Source organism: Miniopterus natalensis, chromosome 4, assembly GCF_054644295.1.
Source record: "Miniopterus natalensis isolate mMinNat1 chromosome 4, mMinNat1.hap1, whole genome shotgun sequence".
In the NCBI taxonomy this organism is placed as follows: domain Eukaryota; kingdom Metazoa; phylum Chordata; class Mammalia; order Chiroptera; family Miniopteridae; genus Miniopterus; species Miniopterus natalensis.
Window position 1 is genome coordinate 54083468 of NC_142084.1, and position 17304 is coordinate 54100771.

The following is a 17304-nucleotide window of genomic DNA, read 5'->3' on the forward strand; positions in this document are numbered from 1 at the left end:
AGGGCGGAGGCAGCGCGGGCGGAGGAGGCGGAGGCCGAGCCGCGGCCGGCGCCCGGGGCGCGAGGGCCGCGCCGCGCCACAGCGCCTCCCCCTGCGCGCCCGCCGCGCCCCGCCCGGCGCGGGGGGTACCTGCGCGGGGACCCAGGAGGCGGCGAGCGGGCGGGCTGGGGGACTCCGCCTGCCAAGCGGAGACTCCGGGGGAGCGCGCTGGGAGTGGCGGCGGAGCGGAGCAGGAAGCGGCCACGGGGCAGGGATCGGCCGCGCGGCGCGGGAGGGGCTGGTCCCGGGGAGGGCGGGAGCTGGTCCGCTCCGCTGCGCTCCTGTGCGCCCAGCCCCGGGGAGATTCTGGGCCGAGTGAGAGCCAAACGTGCCTTCCCCCTTAGGTCCGAGGGAGGCACGTTGAATCCGTTGGGGGGACAGTCTCAGGGCAGCCGTCCACCCTCCGGTTTCCGGGGCCACCGCCTCCCAGCGTTGCTCCCCGAGCTGCCCGCACGCAGGCACCACCCTGCCTGCCTCGGACACGCACTCCTGACCCAGAACCTCAAGATGAGGAAGGGAGAGAGGCTGGGAAAGCAGCCGTGTGGGTTCAAAACCCAGCCTCGGGAGGCCCTGGTCTACCTGCCCTGATGGGGAAAATTCAAAGTCTGACCTCAGGTGAGCTGGCGCGCGAAGCTAACTGAGAGGCGCCTCTTTTATCTGAGCCTGGGAGGCAGCCATAACCGGCACTGTAATCTTTGTTTTGGTTGCCCCGGGCACACACCTACCTGTAAACTCTGAAATGTAGTTTTGAAAAACAAGTTGTCCATAGGTTTAGGGTTGCTTTTCAGACTCTATTCAAAGGGGAAACTCGTTAAAATTTTGTCACTGATCTCAAAGTTATCGTTATTCTATTTGCATTTACCATCAACTTACAAAAAATTATCCAGGTGCTCTTCCTGTGTGTGCAGAAACTAGGCAAAAATAAGAAAAAGGGTTACAGATACTATGCATGAAAGCCCTGCCTGGCTATCAACCAGGCTGATGTTTTTAAAGGGAATCAGATTATTCTCTACTCCCCAGCCAGGGCCACAGCTAAACCATACAAGACAAATGAGAATCACCTAAGTAAGAAAAAATTATAACAGCTAACAATCAGCAGTCATTCACTGTATGCCAGTCACTGTGCTAAACATTTTGCACGCATTAATTCAATCCTCATGCAACCCTGTATGTCATTCCTCTTTAGCTTTGTTCTAAATAGATTAATATGCTGAGAGTCATACTGTATGAATACCAGAAATAATAGCCCACTATTATATTAGAAGTGAGCAAATGCACATGCATTTTTGCTGAGAAAGACAAAGAAAGAAATGAACAGAATAGAGAATTTTTAGTCCAGTAATCTACAAACAAGGCACTCTGAAAGTGACTAACCCAAATACTTGTGCTTCTGGAACTGTGCAGATGAAGGTGAAGCTGAGTAGAAGTTTACAGCCAGTAAATAGATAAATATTATTATAAGCAGTTTACAGTTATTAAAACTGAAGCTCCAGTAGGTTCACTTCATCCCCAGGTGACACAATAAATTTGAACCAAGACTCAACCTCATGTCTCTCTGGATTCCGAGTCCAGTATTCTTTCTACCATTCCAGGAACCTCTCTTTTCACATCACCCCAGACAAAACTGAGTGCACTGTGTCTCCTCCCAATGGAAAGACCATACTGGTAATCACGTAATCACTCTGGAGAGCAAGGGACAATTTTTGCTTTGTTCTTATTTTGTTTGTATTTAGATAGGACATCAGCACAAGACCGCGGGTGGTATGGTACAGCTCTTGAAATTCTAGGCAGGAAAATCAGTAGTCACAAACCCATTATCAAGGAACTGAACACAGTGTGTCCAAGATTACAGGGATCAAATAAGCTTGCACATACTTCCATGAGTATTATCAGGACATGGCTGCAGTTTTTTGAACAGCCGTGGTGCTAGTTCATGCCATTTTTTTAGAACGCATCTCTTTCATTAGCCTTAATTACTCCTGTTGTAAAATGAAGTTTTAGGCAAATTCCTTTAACCTCTTGAGCCATCTTCCTGGCGAAGAAAGACCTTTCTTAGAGTGTTGTTGGAGGATCCAATGAGACAACGTGCTAGTTCCCTATAACCTGTACATCTCTATTGGAGAAGATACCATCGTTAACACTATCTGCCAAGAATTACCCAGGCTGTGCAGGGTAGAAGGGGTCAATGAGGGGGGAAAGAGGGCATCTGTAATACTTTCAACAATAAAGATAAATAATAAAGTGAATACATACACATATATATGTATGTATATACCATGTCTATCCTGCAAACTGAAATATAAATAAATACAGCTTCTTTTGTTTTTGCTCAATATGTCTTTGCCCAAAGCAAATGTAGCATTCTTTTTTTTTTTTTAATGCATTGGAAAATTTAAAGAAATATTAAAATTCTTCTACATTATAAAAGGTCATAAAAAGTCAACTAGCTTTTTAATATAAGCATTAATTTTGTGACAACTTTTAGAAATAAAGATCAGTTTAGATATTTGGAAAAGAAAACACAAGAATTACCCAGGCTGAGTCATACTGGGCAAAACCCTTTTGCACCAGCATCTTATAAAAATCTGAGACAACACTAAGAATTGCAAAATCCTGTCAAGAGAATGCAAGAGGTGAAGGGATAGTTGGGGAATGAGAAGTATATTCATCTTCCCATTCCTGAGAACTGAACATGAAGGAAAGAATTCAAGTGTGATAATACTGATGGCCCCTGTGACTTTGAGTAGAAACATAAAAATATAAACACATGCTGTACGTAACAGTGATAGCTTGGGTTTATACCGTTTTACCCTCCCAAGACTTCAAAGTGCTTTTATATATGTTACCTCATTTATCTTTTCAGCATCCTTCTGGAGCAGCAAAGACAGATACAATCATCCCCATGTTGCAGATGGGGGAAAATGGGGTGAAAAGAAGTTATTATTCTTACTGATGACATTAAGATACAAATAGGCTTTTAAATTCCCAGTCCAGAACACTCTTTGGTAAGCTGTGGTATCTTACATGCATATACCAATTCCTCTTGGCATATGAAAGATATACCAATTCCTTTTGGTGTATCAGAACCAATTCCTCTTCCAGTTACTATGGTAATGGTAAATAACAGCAGTATTTTATCCAGTTGTTGTTTTTTTTAATTTTTATGTATTGATTTAAGAGAGGGAGAAAGAAGAAGTGGGGGAGGGACATTGATATGTTGTTTCGTCCGTTTATGCCTTCATTGGTTGATCCCTGTATGTGCCCTGACCAGGGATGGAACCCACAACCTTGGCGTATCAGGACAATGCTCTAAGCAACCAAGCTACCTGGCCAGGACTTACCTGGTTGTTTAAACTAGAAACCTAGGGGTGATCTCTGATTTCTCCCTTTCTTCCTCTCCATCTCTCTCCATCAAGTCTGCCAGCTACCCCACAAATATATTTCAATTTCTACCCACTTTCCTTTGCCTTCATTATACCTTTTTTAAGCCCCCATCACTCTTTGCCTCTGGCCCTCCTAACCAGTTGTTCTGCTTCCCTTTCTACTTTCACAATCTGGCCCTGAATATAGTGACATTCATAGTGAACTGCAAAAAAAATGCATAACAGGTTATGTTACTCCTTTACTCAAAACTCATTAATTTTTTGCCAACACACTTGGAATCAAATGACATCCATGTCTTACAAGACCTTATATCACCTGGGCCCTGCCCCATTTTGCTCTATCATGGCACTTTGTTATCTTTATAACACTTTTTCACTAATTCTTGATTCCTCGCTTATTTCCTATGCTTCTTGCTTGAATACAAGGTCCCTGAAGGCATGGACTGGGCCTGTCTTCTTCACCAAGGCATCCTTGGCAGCTAATCCACAGTGGGTACCAGAGAATAATTCTCAAATATTAATTAATCAAGTATAGATTTATATTTATTGCCTCCTAAAGCTACATATATACTTAATACTTCACTGTCCTGCAGACAGGAAGTCAGGCAGAAAATGTTTCAAAATCCATTGAAAGTCTTATAATCTATCAATACGTTTTTATATAGAAGGTGAGGATACATGATTCTTCCTCTTACGTTTCATAGTTAAGTTGGAGAAACAGCTAAATGTAACACAGAACATAAAGGCAATGCCTGTTTGTCTTCATTCTAGGCCTAGTTAATGGGGTCAGCATGTACTTAGTTCCCAAGCAAGCAATCAAGGAAATGCAGTTATTATTTCAGTATTTCCTTCTTTCTCTGTTTGCTCTCCTATCTCCCATCCATATAGACAGATGATCCAGAGATCATCGGGAATACTTCTTAAATCTGTCCCTTCCTCCCAGTCCTTATTTCAGGCTTGTTTGTCTCCTACTTGAACAATAACTACCTTCCCTGCTTCTGGTCTCTCTAGGGTACTGGATTCCGGAGAGAACTTTGGAACCAAAGGCTTCTCCATCTACCAACCGGGTGACCCTCAGGCACATTCCTAGTCTTCTGTACCTGAGTTTCCCCTGTCAAAAAAAGCATACTACTACTACCTACCTCCGGGTTTTTGCGGCAATTTAACATAAGTTAATAAAAACAGAATGTTTGGAATCATGCCCAACACATTAGGTAAGTGCTTCCTAAATGAGAGTTAATACTGTCCTTTTTATTAGAATCTAGATTCAATCCTGGATCTCCTACCTGTTAACTGAATGACTTTGCAAATGAATTTTCTGAGTTTCAACTTCCCTATCCACACAAATGGATAGAATGTTCTCTACTCTAAAAGTTTGTTGTGCCCGACCGGGCGTGGCTCAGCGGTTGAGCATCGACCTAGGATCCAGGCGATCAGGGTTCGATTCCCGGTCAGGACACATGCCCAGGTCGTGGGCTCAGTCAATGACTCTCTTATCATTGATGTTTCTATCTCTCTCTCTCCCTCTCCTTTCCTCTCTCTGAAATCAATGAAGATATATTTTTAAAAAAAAAGTTTGTTGTAAAAAACGACAACACTCATTGAAACCTAGCACAGCACTTGTCTAGCACATAGTAGGGAGTCAATAAAATGTTTGTTTCCTGCCTCCTTTCCCATGTATCTGCCTGCATCTGTTTCTAAATAATTAGAGGGTGGATTGGATTATCTCTAAGGTTCTTTCCAGCATTAAAAGTTTATCTCCATCGGAACTGCATAAAGGATACCCAAGGGCAAGGGAATCCCCTTGTAAAAAGCCAAGTGGTCTTAAGATGCCCTAGTTGTCAGGAAACTGGGCTCCTAGCAATTAGAATCAGGCAAACCCAAGGTAGCTATTTTGGTCTGTAGTAGTGGGAAGGTGGTGCGAACTCCACTGTCTGGCAGCAAAAAAAAAAAAATCCAAAAAAATCTGAGCAGATGGCATATTTATAGGCACTCCCCAAGGATTTCAGTTCAGTTGGAATGGATGCTAGGAGATGAGTGGGAGGAAACTGAACTGCATCTTCCTCCAACTTCTTGAAACAGGTCTGAAGATTTGAGGACCTGCTTGACAGCGGAATACTTGGGGAGAGCTGGAGTTCTCTAAACTGACTCTAAATCCAGCTCTGCCTTCACGGAGTGGTTCTTGAGGTTTAGTGCAGTCAGAATCACCTGCAAAGGTCCTTACTGACACAGACCCTGTAGCATCCTTCCCAGAGATTCTTACTTAGTAGCTCTAGCATGGGTTTAAGAATCAGGTGATTCTAATATAGGTGATGCTGGGAATACAATATGAAAAACACAAACTAGAGTCACCAAGAGGCATATTAAAAGGGGGGTACCCCAGGCACTGACCAGGGAAGCTAGTTTATAAAGAGCTCTTTAGGGCTTTGGTTTTGTTGAGGAGATGGGAGCTTTGAGTTGGGGTCAACAGGAGAGCCATTGAGTGTTGCCACCTCCACTCATTCCAGTCTGCCCCCCACTTCCCTGCCCACTCCCTCATGCAGTGCTTGGCTTCACCTCTTAATAAACACTGGACAGATTTTTTTTTTTAATATCAGTTTTAAAGGGAGCCAAAATATTAACCTGTCCAGAGAAACACACATGGCTGGCCCCAAGTTATCTAAAAGTAGACCAGGGTCACCCACATCAAGCCTCGGAAGTCCTGCTGCTTAGTACTGTTAAACTTCAATGAAAACATACCCAAAAACTAAGTGTCCCTAGTACATTTCTGACCCAAGTTTAAAGATAAATTTAACCTATATGAGGAAAATATAACCGGACTTCTTCCTTTCTATTATAAAAATACTTTCTCTTGTGAAATTCCATTATCATTTTAAAAGTTCCTGGAAGTGGTCTTTTTGCTTCTAAGAAAACCTTACCTAACCTAAACTGTTAGAGAGTAGATAAATACCCATCACTTTATCTAACCATCTTCGGGAGATGAAATTCCATAATCTCTCTTGGTAACCCATCTTTATATATTAAAGAGTGTTTATCAATCTTCAGATTCCCTTTTTTCTGATCAAATTAAAAATAAAGGTTGACTTTTATAATGCATTTAAACAGGCCAGCTTAAACACACACATATACACACACAGGAAACATGAGGTGAATTCACTGGAGACTCATAATAGATGATCCATGTTTCTTTTTTCATTATAATAGTTGGCAAAAGATATGAGCCTTTCTCAATTCATCCACCCTAACTCACATACAACCCTATGTTCTGTGATTCATAATGAGTGGAAATGATCCCATCATAGCATTTTCTTTTGTCTATAGCCTAAGCCTCACCTTCTCTCTTGTTCCTAAATAAAATGTGTGTTTATCTTCTTAAAAGTATGATTATCATGACATCAGATATTGATCATGCTGCACTTCAAATCTGTTTTTCTGAAAGCTTGCCTGAATTCAGTAAGTAGTTTTCCTCCTTTCACTGAAATGTCTCCTTACTATTTTTCTGCTCCTCATTACAGCAACCTATACCACCAAAATTTTCACCCCAATCTTCACATTGTTCTTATAGAATTTCTGCCCTCATAGCTTTTTTATTTTCTTTTAATTTATTGTGGTGACATTAGCTAATAAATTTATATGGGTTTCAGGGGTACAGATCTATAATACATCATTTGTATATTGTATTGTGTGAGTCCTCATAGTTTCTTGAACATGCGTGTGTGTGTGTGCGCGCGCGCATAATGTGTGAATCAGGCAAGTATGTAAAATTTATCATTTTTAAAGTAATAAACATAATTTTTTAAATTAAATTTCCATCATCACTTTATGCTTTATAAATCAAATAGAATACCAAATACATTTACCATAAAGCATTCCCAATGGAAGTTACATAATATATAATAAAAATACCAAATAACTCATCAAAAATGTATTAATGGTTGCTGTTAAGGAATCTCAGCTAAGCATAGCAATATAGAAAACAGGTTTTAATCATCTCACTCAAAATAATCTCTTTTCTCTGTCATTCAAATGAGTGGCTACAGAGGCTTTTTTAAAATAGGACTAGGGTTTAGGTATTAGTCCAGTTGACATTCTTTCTCTTTGACAAGATTGTGGAAGACTAAAGATTATTTCCTAGTTTTCGATGATGCTTTTATGCAAAAAATAGTTTGCATAATTTCTTTTCAGTCTCAATTGAATTTCTAAAGCTATTTTTCAAGCAAACTTCCACATGTCTCCAGTGTACACCATCTGTCTCGCCTCTCTCTCTCTCTCTCTCTCTCTTTTTAAAGTATTACAATTATCTCATAACAGAAGCTGTCAAATCTTTATTCCCCAAGGATTCTTTCTTTTGATAAATGAAAAGGAACTGTATATATTGTTATGTGTAGTTGTATGAATGTGACAGGGGTTAAGGCAAGGTTAGATGTTCAAAGCAGTTATGGCTAACTTGACATATTGGAGGAAATGTGATCAGGTAAGCTGGCTAGAGTTTTTAAATCGGATTCTTTACTCCAGGAAAATGTAAGAATGTTTAGTCAAAAGGTCTGGAAGTCTTAAAGCAAAGAAGAATTTGCGAATGGCCTTACTAAGAGTTCTGTAACCCATACCACAAGCATTAGAGAAAATATGAAAAAATGCAGATGACCTTACTCACAGGTTGCAAATTACTTATAAAGTCTATTGACATTTGCAAATGGTTGATGCTATTACTGTGGAACTCAAGTCTTCTGTTTACACAGTAAGGATATACTCAGCAGGAACTTCGCGGAAATCACATGGGTTACCAAGAAAAAGTCCATACTGAAGTATTATTTAGAAAAAAATCCTGCCAAAAATATTTAAAAGGCTTAAAAAAAAAAAAAAAGTTTGCAAGGAAATACGATAGCCCTGGGCGGTATGCTCAATTGGTTGAGCATCATCAGGTGCACCAAAAGGTCGCTGGTTTGATTCCTGGTCAGAGCCCAGTCAGGGTGTATATGGGGGGCAACCAATCGATGTTTCTCTCTCATTTCTTTCTTTCTTTCTTTCTTTCTTTCTTTCTTTCTTTCTTTCTTTCTTTCTTTCTTTCTTTCTTTCTTTCTTTCTTTCTTTTCTTTCTTTCTTTCTTTCTTTCTTCTTTCCCTTCCTCTCTCTCTAAAAAAAAATCAATGAAAACATATATTTTAAAAAGGACCAATAAAAAAGAAATGCAATAGAGTTTATTTAGTACTCAGAATTTACAACCAATATATTTTATAGCATTTCATAAAAAATTTATTTGCAACTCAATTTCAATCGATTTGTAGAGTTCTAATTACTGAAATCTAGTAAGAGGCTGCAAAGAACAGTTCAATCTTCAGCTATCCAGATTCCTTGAAACCTGAGTTACTCTAAAAAATCAGCTTTTATTTGGATGAAAATATTTGAAATACAGTATGTTTCCCTGATTTTTTAAATAAAAGATACAAAAAAAATTAACATTTACAGATGACTCCAGGTCATCATTGTAAATATTAGTTACTGTACAAACAGAATAGTTAGACTGTGGAGTCAGACAAACTTGGATTGGAGTGCTGGCTCTGGGAATTTTTACTGATGGGACTTTAAGAATGTGACTCTCAGACATAGCTTCATCATCTATAAAATGGAGATAATGGTACCTATTTCATAGGTGGTTGTGAACCCTGAAAGAGATAATATATTTTATTTTTATTTACTTATTTTATATATCTCTCTATTGATTTCAGAGAGAGAAAGGGAGAGGGAGAGAGAGATAGAAACATCAATGATGAGAGTCATTGATCAGCTGCCTCCTGCAGGCCCCCAACTGGGGATCCAGCCTGCAACCCGGGCCTGTGCCCTGATCTGGAATCGAACCCCCATCACCTGGATCCTAGGTCAGTGCTCAACCTCTGAGCCACGCCCAGCTGGGTAGATAATACATTTTAAAAGAGAGGCTTAGTGTATTTACAGGCACTTCAGAAGAACTAAGTAAAGCTTAGCTAGTCTTAGTATTAATATTAGTATTGGTGTTGATGTGATTATTTTACATTGAGGAATTTAGGAGCATTTTTCTCTTAATAACATCAGCATTCCACTTTTTTTTTAAATCCTCACCTGAGGACTTTTTGTTGTTGTTTCTTTTCAGAGAGAGTGGAAGGGGAAGAGAGAGAGAGAGAGAGAAAAAGAGAGAGAGAGAGAAAGAGAGAGAGAGGGAGAGAGGGAGAGAGAGGGAGAGTGATGCAAGAGACACACCGATTGGTCACCTCATGCACTCGCCCTGGCTGGGGCCGGGTGGAGCCTGCAGCCTAGGTACGTGCCCTTGACCTGAGACCTGTCTGCGGGCCGACGTCCTAGCCCCTGAGCCACACCGGCTGGGGCAGCATTCTACATTTTTAATCCTGAGTGTTTTTGTTGTTGTTTTTGTCTCTCTTCCCTTTCTGCTGGTACCAGAAGCTGCCCAAACCTTTCAAGGATGAGAGTTTGGAACTGCCTTACAGGAGGAAGAGCAGATGAGGGCCCAACCCAGCTACACTGCTTTGTCAACACTTTTACCTCTGAGATAAACTCCAGACCCATCTTCCACTTACAGGATTTTTGCTGTAAGAACTTGACCCTAAGTCTTTCCACATTCTTGGCCGGCAATATCCTCTGATGTTTGACTCTCATGTTTGGAATCTTCCTCTCCCACTCACCACCCCTTCATCCGCTTCTGGTAAATAGTCTTCACCTGTGGGGTTTATCTTAAATTTTTCTTGGACCTCACCATTGACATTTTTTCTGAGTGTGTTAGTCACTTGTCCTACTTCCAACTGCTGGTTTTCTCAGATCCCAGCCTCTCAGTTGGGGCTTGGCCTTAGATCTACAGACTGTTACTTCTCACTCTTTTCACAGTAGCAGTCTTTCTCAATTAATTCATCCAAACTGCTAGCGTCTCAGTAATCAGTTAACCCAGACTGTGAGGACTGTGAGCACAGCAATAGAAATTAGTCAAAATGGAGCAATACATCAGAGTTCATCATCTTATCTGCATCAACCATTCCTGTAACCACATACAAAGTATATGTATCTATATAGGGGAATTGACTTTGTTTAAAAAATAAGATTATATCTTATATATTTCTTTGTAGCTTGCTTTTTATTCTCTTAAATATATACTCTAGGAATCCCTTTTAGTCAACTGGCATAGAACTAACTTATTCTTTATAATAGTCGCATCGTTTTCCACGGAATGGTTGTATCCCAATTATTTTCCTATTAGTAGCCATTCACTATTTTGTTTTTTGCTACTAAAAACAAAGCTGAAATAAATATTCTTGTTTCTATATCCTTATGTAGAGAATAGATTCCCCAGGATGAAATTTCTGGGTCAAGGGGAATGCATATTTTTAACAGATATTGACAGATTTCATTCCACAAAAACTAAACAATTTAGATTTCTATCATCATGGTATGAAAATATTCATTCCACATCCCCAGTCACCCTTGCTGGCTGCCATTCTTTTTAATTTATATCATTTGGCAGATGCCTTATGATCTCGGATTACTATTTTAAATTGCATGTCCCTGACAACGAATGAGGTAACCTCTTTTTGTTTATTATTTACTTGTCGTTTGGATTTTCTCTTGAGTTTGTTAGTCTTGATCTTATCAGTTTCACAGGAGCCCTTTGTATGTTAAAGATATTAGCTGCATCTGACACTGGCATTACTGACATTTCTCCCAATTGGGAATCAGTCTTTTCACCTTCTATTTTTTATATTTATCTATAAATTACATATTTACATATAAATTCACTTTTTAATTTTTAAAAATTTTGAAGCAATCTCAAATTTACAGAAAAGTCGCAGGCACTATATAAAGGACCTTCATTTTCTTGAACCATCTGAGAGTAAGTTGCCAACACGGTGCCCCATCACCTCACAGATGCTGCCCTACACAACCACACAACAGCCATCAAAACCGGGACATCGACATTCACACATTACCACCAGTTATCTCCCTCTTCTCCTTCACCTTCACCATCATCATCATCATCATTATCGTCATCGTCAGTAGTCTTTGGAGCAAAGGCCTGTTTAGTTCAGAATCACACATTGCATTTATTATCATGTCTCTTTAATCTCCGTCAACTTGGAAATCATTTCTCATTCTTGAATTCTTCTGAAGATTATAGGCCAGATATTTTGGAGAAATTGGGTTTGAAAATATTCTTCATTATTAGATTCAGGTTATGCACCTTTGGAAGAAAATTCACGGAAGTGATGTTGTGTTCCCGGCATCCTAGCAGGTGGCTGGTGATTTGGATTTGGTGTTGTCCAAATTGATACCTTGACTATGATGGTGTCTTCCAGTCTTCTCCACTGTTTGTTAAGTTATGTCTTCTCCCTGTAGTATTTTCTTAAGATGTATTTTGAGGCTATGTAAATATTCTCTTCTCAAACTTTCAATTTATTCATGTATTTATATTTTCATGGTTTTCAATTTTATTCAAAGGCTTATAAGCATTTCTATCATGACTTGTTTTGATGCTCAATTTGTCCTAGATTTGTGGGCATTCCTTCAATCTGGCTTCTGTATTCCTTTGCTATGTCCCCAAATTCTTTAAGTATCTTCTTGCTTTTTGGTCCTATGCAATATCCTAGGTTCCTTTAGGAACTACCCTGCTCCAGCCCTGGAATCTCACTTCTCCAAGGAGCCCTGGCTCCTTTAAGTGAAGGATGGTTTTCAGAAATCAATATCCTGGTACTACTGTGCTCATTGCTTTTGCAGTATCTCTACCTCAGGCCATCTCAGTGGACAGATAAGGAACACACACACACACACACACACACGCACAGACCACACACACATTGGCATCCATATTTATTTCTATATCTATAAACATTGAAACCCATGAGCCCAAGATACTTCTAATTCCAATCAATACCACAGAGCTGATTGTACTTCCTCCCTTTCCATGTTTATACCTCCCCTCCCTTGCTACTCTTTGCCTCAGTATTATCAATCCTCTGTAATTTTGATCAATCCTCTGTATACCCAGTCTCCCTACCCTATGCTGGCCCTTCCTCCCTGAAGAAACCCCTCTCACTCCACCTGCGTCCTGCCACTGGGCTCCCCACACAGGCTCTCCCACAAGGATGTCCCCCCGACCCAGTTCAGGCTCCAACATCTCGTCCAAGCCAGCCGCCTGCGAGGGCAGCGTCTTCACCCTAAATGTTCTCTGCTGTCCTCCTGTGGCGTGCAGACACCCTCCTCACTTTGCCTGGGCCCTGACGTCCCACATGGACATCTCCCAGCGTGAGCCCTCCCTTTCCGACACACTCTACCCAGCGTGGTCTCTGACAGTTCACACCTGGCCACCCCGCCAGGTGGACAGCGCCTTTATCCTGCTCAATTCTGAAATCCGTTTCGGGGCTGCCCTCCTGCACAGCAGCCCTCCTCACTCCCCTCGGGCACCCTGCTCCAGTCTGCTGCTCTGGGGAGACAGCCTCATTATTGTCCCACCCAGGCTCTGTCCCCTTGTGCTGGGACTTCCCTCCCCCACGCCCTCCTCACACCACTCACAGGACAGCTCATTCTGGGTCATTATGCAACTCCCCCCACTGCTCCCCCCACCCCCTGTGGTTTTAGGCTGAATTATCCTGGTAGGGGAGGCAAGGGAAGGGGAAAGGATGGGAGTGGAGGGAAGGGAAGAGAAGAGAAAGGAAAGGAAAGGAAGGAGAAAGGGAAGGGATGGGCTCTTCATGGCTTTTTTCCATACTCAAATATGCCCGATTTTTTATTTATAGCTTCTAGATTTTCTTCTGTCTTATTTAAAGGTTATCCAGAAATCCTCAGTTGTAGTGCTTTAATTGTCATTCTTTATTTTTTATATTCAAGTCTTTAATCATCTGGAATTTGTTTATGTTTTTGTTATGGTATGAGATTCACCATTGTATTCCTGATGGACGGCCAATGGTACCTCATCACTCATCTCAACACATTCCTCCAGTTGACAAAAGAGAAAACTAGAAGTTCAAAAGCGGGATGGAAGGGAGCAGTGGGGCAGAAGTTGCCAGCCCAGATGGGCGTGCGAGTGCTTGCTCTCCGCTCCCTCAGCTCCCACCGCAAGCCCGGTCAGGCAAGCTTTAAGCAACATGCTTGTAGGAGTGGCCGTTTATTAGGAAAGGGGGTGGCATTTCTCCCCCCGGCTGGCTGCGGGGCCAGGGCTGAACCCAGCAGGAGTTCATCAGGAGAGGCTGACCTGTGTCTCCTGAAATCTGAGGGTCACTGCAGAGCACTAGAGCTTGTCTCTTTCCTCGAGGAGTCTGGAGCAGGCAGGCGGATTGGAGCAGTTCCTACAACAGGGCAGGGAGGGTGGGTTGCAATATAATTAGGTGGATTTCCTCCATCTAATAGCAAAAGGATGCTTACATTTTTTTCATAGTACCTTTAGGTAGAAGGCTTGGGTCATCTTGAAGTGATTCCTAGAAAGAGAACTACTGGGCAGGCTGAATTGAATTCCAAAACAAAACAAAATAACCCCCTTCCCTGCCAAAACCCAAAAGGCAGAGGTCAGGGGCTGGGGGTGTTTTAGAGGTCAGCTGGTGAGTGTAACTGTCTGCTCCAGGGAAGGGTGCAGGTATGAAGGTCTCTGAAGGAAACCTCCAAAGACTCAGTGGCTTTACGCCAAGAAGGAACCAGAATTTAAAAAGGTGTCACGAGAGAGGGTGTATGACTAACAAAAGAGATAGTACAATATATGGTAACCGAAGGAAACTAGACTTTCGACAGTGAGCACACAATGAAATATACAGATATCGAATTGTAATGTTGTACACCTGAAATGTATATAATGTTATTAACCATGACCTCAATAAATTAAAAATAAAATAAAAAAGAAGTAGTACCAATAGTCCTTTCCCTTTCCACACACTCCCTGCCTCACTCTGGAGGAGCACTGGGGAGAGGGGACACAGGTGAAAGGGGCAATCACAGCCCTTCCTCACCTCTGTTCTAGAAAGCAGTGAGGGTGAGGCCCGAGCTGGGAAAAGAGGAAAAGCATTGAATTGCATGAGATGTGGAAGTTTTCATTTAGATTGGATCAAACTACAAAATATCTAAAAATGGGACTGTTTTTAGAATCAAAAGTGGGCAAAAAGCCATGGGATCTACTGGAAATGTCACGAAGAGCAAGGAAATATTTCTGACCAAAAAAAAAAAAGTGTGAGGCAGTGGTGGAAGAAAGCAAAGCTATTTCCTGACTGCACCCTGTGAAGCCAAGTCCACGAGCCCGTGATTACACTAGTTCACTGGCTCTCCCTGCATTTCCCAGCATCAGGCTGGGCTTCAGCTCCTTAGGGGAGTCTTCATAAGAATCAGCTTTTAGATGTACTGATCCTATCGTCCTTGTTTTCTGTTCATTAACTTTACTCTCTCAGCTCCTTGATTCATTGTGTTGTTCTTGTTCTAATTTCCTAGATTGAGCTCTGAGTTTATTTCTCTCTCTCTCTTTTTAAAAATAATTTGGAACGGAAAAGGGGCTACGTACTAAACCTGACAAGCTCAGGGGAGGCCTGCAGGGTGGCCTTACAAACTCAGAGACAGAAAGTAACCACCTAGGAAAGTCTGAAATTAAAACTTTCTAGCTGAAACCGAGTCATGGCAGATAGTCTAGGCAGGTATCTTTCCTGACAAAGGTCAATCTTTACCTTAACTATGCCTGTCTATTATCTTTTTGCATCTATGATAACATGCCTTTGGAATGTCAGGGTAATTTGCTTTTTTCTTCTGGACCCCTCAGGGCACAGCCACTAGAGGAGAGGCCACAAATGCCCGCATTGTTATTGTTATTTTGTTCATTGTTGACTGTTAACTATCCCATTCCCACCAATATAAAGAAGTATGAATCGATTCCTTCTACTTTTTATCCAATCCCAGAGATCCCCCCTTTGCTTTCTGCTGCCTCCCTAATCTGTTGCCAATGGATTTCATGTAACCCCCTCACACGTAACTCTTCCTTTGGCTGTAATGTATAAAATAAGTGCAAAACTGCCATTCTCTGGATCCATCGAGATTTTGATTCCTGGCAATTGTCATTAGTTTGGCTCAAATAAACTCATAAAAATTCTTACAGGTTTGGACATTTCTTATGTTGACATTTACTTGGTGTAGTGGGGCAGGATTCCAAAGAAGCCCACCCAGGACCACCTTGCAGACCCAGACCTAGACTTGGTACCAGCAGAAGCCCACTGTGCCCCAACAGCTCCTCAGTCTGCATTGTTTTGCATCAGGGTGAAGTTGGGCGAGTTTCCCTTGGAATTCCAGAACTCCCTGTTTTAAGGTAAGAGGCCTGACATTATTTAAGCTCTTAAAAAAAAAAAGTTGAGGTGGAGCTAAAGGTTAAAGATTGAGAGAAACCAAGCTAAAGGTAAGAATTAAAAACTCAGGACAGTATTAAAATGGGTGACTGGTTTTTAACTTTGTCTTTCAATGAAATTGCTTTCTGAGGGTCTGAACAAAAAAACCTTTTGCTGGATAAATGGGAGCCTGAATCGTTCAGCACTGAAAATAGGGGGGTTTTCTCCTTCTAGCTCGACTCTCTGGTATTCTTAGATGACTCAATCTTTGTGGAGGTATCAGAGGGTATATCCTCACAGTGTGCAGGAGCTCCATAGGTAATTCCAACTCAACTGTAATTAAATAATTGACTCATTCAGGGACACATACTAAAGGTTGGTTATGGAGGGTCCCAACTATTGTCTTAGATACTAAAAGATGATTTGAATGGTGTTAAATTTTCCAGAGATTTTCACTCTAATCCAATATGTAGATGCTTTACTTTTGTCCTCTAGAACATATTAGGCTTCCAGGAGGACACAATTTACCCTTTACAACAGCTAGTCATAAAAGGACATAAGGTCTCAAAGGATAAGCTTCAATTTGCTTGCCTCGAGTAAAATACCTTGGCCATCCCACATCTGAAGATGGGCTACTGATTAACCCTGAAAGACTCAGAGGAATAATATCTTTTCCTCTTCTAAAAATGAGCAACAGCAACAAAAAAGCTTAGTGCGTTCCTAGGTCAAACTGAATACTGTCAGCATTGGATTCTGAATTTTTCATTAATGGCCCAACTGCTATATGCCTTATTAAAATCAAATTGACCTGATCCAACTCAATGGAACCCAGAAGGGAAACAATATGTGAAATCTCTAAAGAATTATCTAAAGCTCTAGCTCTGGGTCACCTTAATTATAAACTTTCTAATTGTTTATACATAAAAATAAAGGAAATACTATGGAAGTTTTAACTCTAAAACATTGTGATTATCATAGGATATTATAGTCAGCGATTAGACTCAGTAACCAAAGGGCTCCCTCCCTACATGATAGCCATCTGCCATAGACATGTTATGCAAACAAACAGAAAAGATAGTTATGGGCTCTCCTTTGTTTATGTTCCTCATTCTGTTGAATCTCCTCTGAATTCTCATCACACTCAGCACTTCTGTCAGTCGACTGGCTCTTGATTTCTGCACCTAATATTACTTTAACTCGATGTAACAGTCTTAACCCAGCAACTTTGCTACCTTTTTTGCAGAATGAAGACATCCATGATTGTGTTTTGCTTACTGACCACCTTCTTGTTCCAAGGAATGGTTTACAGGAAACTCTTATTGGTAATGCTAGCTTAATTTGGTTTACAGATATATCTTTGCAAGATGAACAGGAATGTTACCAAGCTGAATATGCAGTAACTTCCACAGTAACTCAGTCTTGTCAACTGACCAAAAATCAAATAGTCAGTATTTGCACTAATAGAAGCTATGCCCTTGGTATAGCTCACAACTCCAGAATGGTGTGGAAGCAGCGAGGCTTCTTAACTGTCTCAGGGCAGTGAGATTTTGCTTCCCAGCAAT

At 41.2% G+C, this 17304-nt stretch overlaps 1 long non-coding RNA gene across 1 annotated transcript; it reads left to right on the plus strand.

Moving 5' to 3' along the window:
- Positions 1-401: 401 nt before the first annotated feature.
- LOC107527524 (uncharacterized) lies at positions 402-15816 on the plus strand. Its single transcript, XR_001602287.2, has 3 exons — positions 402-654; positions 4434-4636; positions 15520-15816. It is a non-coding gene; the product is annotated as an uncharacterized LOC107527524 (long non-coding RNA).
- The last annotated feature ends 1488 nt before the right edge of the window (positions 15817-17304 follow it).